The 8,032-nt window shown below is 32.4% G+C and overlaps 2 long non-coding RNA genes across 2 annotated transcripts; both read left to right on the top strand.

Annotated features, from left to right (window-relative positions):
- The first annotated feature begins 201 nt into the window (after nucleotides 1-201).
- LOC146942396 (uncharacterized) lies at nucleotides 202-2,312 on the top strand. Its single transcript, XR_015032672.1, has 3 exons — nucleotides 202-905; nucleotides 1,529-1,592; nucleotides 1,751-2,312. It is a non-coding gene; the product is annotated as an uncharacterized LOC146942396 (long non-coding RNA).
- Nucleotides 2,313-3,225: 913 nt separating this feature from the next.
- LOC146942395 (uncharacterized) lies at nucleotides 3,226-6,134 on the top strand. The gene is made up of 2 exons (XR_015032673.1): nucleotides 3,226-4,376; nucleotides 5,748-6,134. It is a non-coding gene; the product is annotated as an uncharacterized LOC146942395 (long non-coding RNA).
- Nucleotides 6,135-8,032: the final 1,898 nt, after the last annotated feature.

Raw genomic sequence — 8,032 nt, 5'->3', positions numbered from 1 at the left:
AGTCTGGATTCAGGGATTAAATTGACTAACAGAGTCTACATTCAGGAACTATTTTGCAATTTGTCTGCAATCAGGGACTAAAGTGACGACTTCTTTCTTATTCAAGGATTAAAGTGACTAATCTCCCATTATGTTTAAGAAAAGTGATTTGGTGTGTGGCTTTTCACTATTTATTTGAGTCAGTGGAATGGACAAACACTGTAAAGACTGCTTCTTCCTTCATCTCCTCCATTTTCCTTCTTTGCTTTGATTCTGTTTCAGAGATCGTGTGATCTGGCAACGTGTCATCGCCATGCTTTGCATGACTGTGATGCTGCAAATAGACACAGAACACAACAAAACAACTTTCTCTCTCTGAGCAGTCTAATCACCGCACCATACTATAATCAATGACATGAAAGGAGAGAGAGAGAGAGAGTAGGCTTTTGTTGAATTTGGAACTGCACTTCTGTGTTTTTCATTTTATCTTTCCTTTTCTCTTTCTTTGGAAGCAAACCCTAAAAATGTCCGTATAGATCCACATTTGTTTTTTTTTTTTTCCATTAATGTACACATACCTACCTTTTCCTTCAGATCTGATTCAATCCTCAATTGTGTCTCCTTTTGGTTATTTTCTTCTCTCCACATAGTTTCCAGTTTTGGCTTTCTTTTTTGTGCTGTAATCATCTTGTTTTTGCTCCATTGGGACATAGAAATTGACAGAAGAGAGTGAGCACACAGAGACATTTATATAGATGTATCTTTGCATTTGTGTGCTCACTCATCTTTCTGTCAAATTCCACTACCACATGAAATTGCTTTCATTTTGGTTCTGTTCCCATTCATCACCTCCAAACTCAACCCCTTCTCTCCCTCTCAATATATTTCGATGCACAAAGCAAGATCGTCACTCCCTACTACAACAGGTTATATAATACTAACAGTGTTTTTTTTTATTCAATATACTGTTTGAATTTAGGTTATCCAATTGATTATATTACTATTATATTTTAGTCATCACCAAATCCAATGATTCAGTTTAATATTAGTTTGTTAGTCCTAGTTTGTTATCATTATTATTACTATAAAACAGAAAGCGTTACTTTTGATGCTTTATTATACTCCCTCCATCCCATAATATTCAACACATTTGACGCTATTACGCATACCAATGCATAATTTTAAGCTTAAATATCTTAAATAATATATTAGAAAAAATTATGAAAATTTGATATTTTGAAAATACACATCTAGACGAATCTAGCGACATTTTATATGATACTATTTATCTTTGTATATTAGTAGAAAAATATGGTCAAATGGGTCATGTATTGCGGGACGGAGCGAGTACCAAATTAAGTGGGAATTTCTTTATACATATTATGTAAACACATTCTAGAATTTTTTTGGTTGATGAAAGTAAATTATAGATTATTAGCATATGTAGCATATTCATGATACTGATTTCATATTTAACCCCTTCCATATTTTATATGATTCTTGATAATTTTAACGAGGTTAACTTTCATGTTATGTGGTGCTTATTCAGGTTATGCTACAGATTCCGATTTCTTGTTCATCTGGAATTTCAAATGGGTATTTTACTATTGACGGTAGGGTTTGTATGATAAAGTAAACTATCAACTGATATTTCTTGACTTATATGTTTTTCCTATTTCATCTGAATAGTGTGATCTGATATGGAAAAACGATCTCGTTTGTGATATATGTTTTACCTGTGACCTGATTTTTGTTTCCGAGTTTGATGCAGATGGAATTATAAAACCATGCATGTTCCTTTTGTGGCTTTATAATGTAAATTTATTGCACACTCCTGTTGCATCGTTATAAAATCAAATCATGTCATAGCGGGGCAGCTAACTATCACATCTGTATACAGTGGCTTCTTCAGGCAATTTTCTTCCAATTATTTTGAAGGTTAACAAGGAAGTGATTATATCCGGTTATGTCTATATGTGCATGTCTATATGATAATATATATCAAACATCATTTTAATTTTAATACAAACCTTTTGTAATTCAATATGATTATTAGAGTAGTGGTAAGATTTGGGTAGTTTGCATCAATCTATAGAAAGTCTTCTTTAATAATATCAAATCCCTCATTTCTCCTCCTGCCAAATCTATTGGATATTGTAATAACTGAAAGTGTTCATATAGTTGGATTAGATTAATCTAAGAGTGTGTTTGGATGGGGGAATGTTTTGAGGGAAAGTAATGTTATGAGGGAATTCAAATACTTTGAGGTGAATTCCGTTGTTTGGATGGAGGAATGTAATGTAATGTTGAGGAAATGTAATGTTATGAGGGAATTCAAATACTTTAAGGTAAATTGCCTAGAATTTTGCCTAGAATTTTAAATTCTTTAAAATTTCCAAATTACCTCATCCAAACACACTAGGATTTATGATCTGTCCAATGAAGATCTCGAAAAGAGTATAGTTATGCTGAGCGAGAACCTGTTAACCTGTTAGCACTCCGACGCTCAAGTTAGTATGAAAATGAGGTGGATATGTGTGAAATGGGGTAAAAGTGAATTGTGCCTTGGGGGTGACGTTACGTCACCCTTATATAGGCGTGTAGGAGAATAACTGCCTCCGTAAAATGCGGTGCATCTGTAGAAGGCGGTTGGAGATGGGTTCAATGGCTCAAATGGACCCAAACGTGTTGTAGTGCCGTGTTCCACACGGAACTTAACATGTGCCTTCGTCGTAGTTGGTCCTTAGCTTATTGGCTCTTAGCTGGCCCGAAACAATTTATATTAAATACAAGGGGCCACATACTGCACACAAAAAGTAAGAGTCACGCTAACTTTTGCCCTTAGGGCACAAGTTAAGAAATTTAAAATAGAATTAAGTAATAAATTTTATATTTAAAAGATAACTTTTGAAACTTTTAAAACATTGAATGTACAATTTTCAAGAAAAAACTTCTACATTTGGTTCCTTAACTTATGTCTCAAGGGCACAAGTTATCATTTCCCTTCAAATAAATATTTCTAGTTTCTATTCATAGCCCTATTATTCTTTTTGGAGCTTTAAAAAGCATCGTAAAGGTCTGATGCTTATTTGACATGCAATAATTTAGAAGATATGGGAGGCGCGTAATCATGTTATTTTTTTCTTTAAAATTTTGCTGGTGGATGATATAAGTAGAAGCCATCAAAGTAACCTCCTGGCGATGGTTAGTGTTGGTTTCTGCTTAGGAATACTGGGGGACCATGTTTATTCTCTGAATTACTTTCAAACCCTCTTTTTTGTTTAACTTCTTGATGTAGGGTGCTTGATTTTTGTGGGTCGAGTAACTCTTGTACCTTTTCCGAATTGTGGGTTAAGTACTCTTTGTACTTCGCTCATTATCCAATAAAGTTTGATATTAAAAAAAAAGATTTTGTATGGTACGGAATGTTGTATGGTACAGAGTGTTGGGCGGTTAAGATCCAACACAAGAATCAAGTAAGTGTAGCGGAGATGAGGATGTTGCGCTGAGCGGTAAGACTGGATGGGATAAGATTAAGAATGACACAATTAGGGAGAGAGTGGGGGTAGCACCTATAGTATAAAAGTTGGTAGAAAATAGGCTTAGATGGTTTGGGCATGTAGAGAGAAGACCCGCAGATGTTGTCGTAATCAGATGGAGGAGAGTCGGGTCAAAAGAGGTAGAGGAAGACCTAAGAAAACTATAAGAGAAACCATTAGAAAGAACTTATAAAGGTCAATGAGTTGGATCCAAATATGATTTATGATAGAACACTATGGCGTAATTTGATAAATGTAGCCGACCCCACTTAGATTTTGGAGTTTTTCTTTATCAGCTATCCTAATATTCAAATTTATTTCCTTTGAAAGATATAAAAGATACACTGCCATCAAAATAGAAAAATCAAGTGTATTTTAGATATCTAATGGAGGGGGGGATGCATTGGAATGAGATGAATCATGATTCCATTATTTGCTGCCCCAAAAAACCACTTCATTGTTGGGATATTTTCATGCTGGCACGAAGAAAACAACTAGTTTAACCCCTCTTAAAACAAATAAATAATAAACTAGTTTAACCCTATATTGAACCCAAAAATGAGTATTGACACAATAAAAAGTGTATTATCTGAAATGGGATAAAATGCATTGGATCATATTCCATTATTTTCTGGATCATATTTTATAATATTCCAAAAATGTAATTTGCTACGACTAAATCCATTCTATCTCATTTCATTCATTTCAATTAGTTCTAATATAAATAAGCTGAGGAATCTTGTAGGTAAAATCTACTTGTTCATTGCTTGCATGGCAACACCTACACCCAGAAGAATCTTGTGGAGGAAGAATCCTTTGTTTTCTATCTTGCATATTTGGAATCCTACCACAACTAAGGTTAGCCTTTTCTCTTGACAACTTCTCTTTGATAGGATTTAGACTAGGTGTGTTATAACTTGTCTCAAACTTCAGTGTGTACCATGGGGGGTCCTTTCGAACTTCATTGCATCTAATCTCTGTGTGATTTTGCTCAGTAGATTTTATTTGCGAAATTTCGCTGGCTGGGATGGTCTTAGTTCTCTCACTTGATCTAGCTATTCTACTCTCTTGTTTGTGTGGTGTCGAGGAAATAGGACAGGTAAGTGAGGGAGGATGATAATACAACAAGATATATTGTTTAGTCGGTGTCACAAGGTCTTTGGAATGATTGTATCTTTTCTAATCGGAAGTCGAGTATATAAGACATGCATATTAATGTTGTATATTGGAGATGATTTTCGAGGGGGAGGCTAGAACTTGTTACTTCTATAGAGAGTTAAATGTCTTTCAAGTGACGAGTTCTAGATGAGTTGTATCTAGATAGATTGTGACGAGTTCTAATATTAACTCTTGTTGTTAAAATTTATTAATTCAAGCATTAATGTTATTGTAATTCAGAATCAGATGCCATGGATATTTACTTGGGAGAAGTTTTGTTTAATATACATCCCTTTCATTAAATTTTCAAAGAAAAACATTTTGTTTACCAATAAGTTTCATTTGTTTTTACAGGTTATTGCTCATCAAACATGAAATTTTTATTTTAGTTTGATAACAGTGGAAACAAGTTTATACTCAATAAGCATGTAATTTCCTTCTCAGTTTGGCATGTGGCTTGGGAAGTTAGTGTATATATTTCCTAGGGATTCGACCAAATTATTTTCATTTTTGCATCTCAAGGGGTAAGGTTAATATTGTTTTTGCATGCTATGTTTTGGTTTGGTCTGTTTGGGCTGCAATGAATGAGACTATATTGTTAGGTATTGTGGCTACGGTATCAGAAGTCTTTGAACAGATTAAATTAATGTCTTGGCCCGTCTCGAGTGAGACTATATTGTTATGACATATGAAGGGATAAAGCAGACCCTTCTCGAGTGTTTGTTTGTGAGTTGGATTTTGGAGGGGTAATCTATATTTTGATATATATTTGATATTTTAAAAAAATTGAAAAAATAGACGAGCATATATACCATGTGGCTCTTTTAATTTATTTTTTAAAAATATCAAATAAATATCAAAATATAGACTTAGCCCCCCAAAATGCTCCTTCCAATATCCAACTTGCAAACACACCCTCGAGAACTAAGGGTGGCTGTGAGGCAAATGGTTATAGTTATATTTTATTTTAGAGCACAAATTGCATGCATAATGAAAACTTCTTCAGTTTGATGTTTATTTTCAAATGTTTAAACTTTATTCTTATTATTATGAATTATTAATAATTATCAGGAGTTGTAGTATTCAAGTTGCAGAAGGGAATGTGTCAAATAACAGTGGCACAGAATGTAGGATTCATCCTAAATAAGGACTGAGAAGATTGTGCAGTTCGTATTTTGCTTAATAATTGAACTGTGTTTTACTAGTTCAATCAGTTATTGAATAGAAAACAAATATATATTCATAATGCTAAAGGGAAAAAAGGCATGAACAAAAACCAGGTTTTTGACAACACTTTTCAGTGGGAATATTGAGATTATGTTACATTTATGTTAGTTATGTGATGTGGCGTGTTACTTGGTAGTAATTTGAAAAGATGTTTTTGCTTTGAATTTGTTACCACATATCTAAACATGTGGAATCCACCAAGGTTAATGATCATGTATTAGCACTTCTTTATATTGCCCTTTTCATTTTTGGAGCTATGTTGTTTTTTTTCTTATATATTTGCAATGATTTAATTATTTTGACAATTCTTCTTTCGTGAGGGTAATGAAATATTGTTAATTTATTGACTAAAACTGCGTCGAGTAAATATAGCTTACAACTTTTTTTGGCAGAAGATATTGACAAAGAAGAGAGAGATTTGACTCATTTAAAATAAGTAACTTGCAATGAATTTCTAGTTTAAAGGAATAATATTAAGTGACAACTATATTACCCATCAATAAAAAATTGGATAAATATATCTATGTTGAGTTGATACCAATTAAAATCATCATTTTCTTTTACTATTTTTGTTATAATTAATCGAGCAATTATTTCTTTCCCTCTAAAAGAAAATTCTTTATTCCATTTTTTCAGAATTTAGAAGTTTTTTTTAACCTTTGTATTCTATAAACGTACCTTGATGGCACAAGAGATGAGAGCTTGACATAATTATGTGTTAGGGCTAAAATAAATTCAAAATTGTATAAATATGATAAACTATTTATATGAAGTTGGTTAAGTGGTTAGTATTCTTGCTTGTAGGAAGAATAATACGTTTCAAATCCTAAATTTTGTATTTTGAGACTTAAATATAAAGGAGTTGTAAAAATGTCACTACAAGGAGGTATAGTTTATTTTATTCATGAGTGCACTTTTGAAATTGTGAGAGATTTTTAAGAAGGGGAGGAGATGTAATTCTCAAAGACAAGAGGCACCCACCGGTCCTCTGGTTACTGCTAAGACATTATGTCAAATGAGTTTTTTTCCAAAGTGTGAACTGAATTTCTTCCGCGTGCAATTATGAAAATTAATCTTTTGGATCTTGCAGTATTGAAATGGGTGGAAACTCCATAAAAATACAATTCAAATTTTGTAATTATTTTGTATTTTGAGACTTACGTATCAAGAGGTTGCAAAAATGTCACAGGAGGTATAATTTATATTATTCATGAATGCACTTTTAAAATTACTGAGATATTTTTTAAGGGGAGGGCAAGTAATTCCCAAAGGGAAGAGACACCCACCACCACCTCCTAAGATATTCTATCAAATGAGTTTTTGTAAGTATAAATAAGGTATCTTCCGCGTCAAACCGTGAAGACTAATCTTTTAATTCTTGCGGAATTCAATTGGTCGGCAAACTCAAGTTTTGTTGCTGCTGCATGCGTAAGACTGAATTCGAACCCAAAACCTTAATTAAAATAGAAGAAACTTGAATCATCTTATCTAATCGTTATTGGGTTGTCAAATAAGTATATTATTTATTGACAAAATATAAATTATTTTTAGTTAAGTTTAACATAAAATTTTATTAATCGAGAACTTAGGCGTTTGTTTTTATGGCCGTTGTTTTTTTACGGGTATTACCGTTATTAATTGTACATGTAAAATATACAATCAATACATTAAAGTGGAGGATAATGGAGTGACATTCTTGTGAAAAATAATTTGTGTACATTGGGTGGTATAAATCGAATAACAAAGATAAAGCATGTTTCGTTTGTCAAAAAAAAAAAAAAAAACAGATAAAGCAAGTTTCTCTCATTTTCTTTCCTAATCAAGGGGGTTCATTAACTTTTGTCTCTCTCTAATTCTTTCCCATCCAAGCAAAGCCTTGATACATTACTAAGTGATTGAGTTTTTTCTTTCTTTCTGAATTCACAATATTAAAATTATTTTTCAAACTACACCTTTAATAGAAAATAGATTTTTTTTGACAAAAGAAAATAAAGATTTATATATTCACGTTTTTTTAGAGATTATACATTCAGGGTTAAAATCATATAGATACAAAATTATAAATCCATTTCCTCAAAGAAATTATAAAATCATTAAATCGTAACTAGTATTTGGCTATGAATTCTCAA

Source organism: Medicago sativa, chromosome 3 (assembly GCF_051527215.1).
Source record: "Medicago sativa cultivar Bolivia chromosome 3, Bolivia_mono, whole genome shotgun sequence".
NCBI classification, from domain to species: Eukaryota; Viridiplantae; Streptophyta; class Magnoliopsida; order Fabales; family Fabaceae; genus Medicago; species Medicago sativa.
The sequence above is the reverse complement of the archived record's forward strand: the minus strand, read 5'-3'. Positions and strand labels throughout refer to the sequence as shown.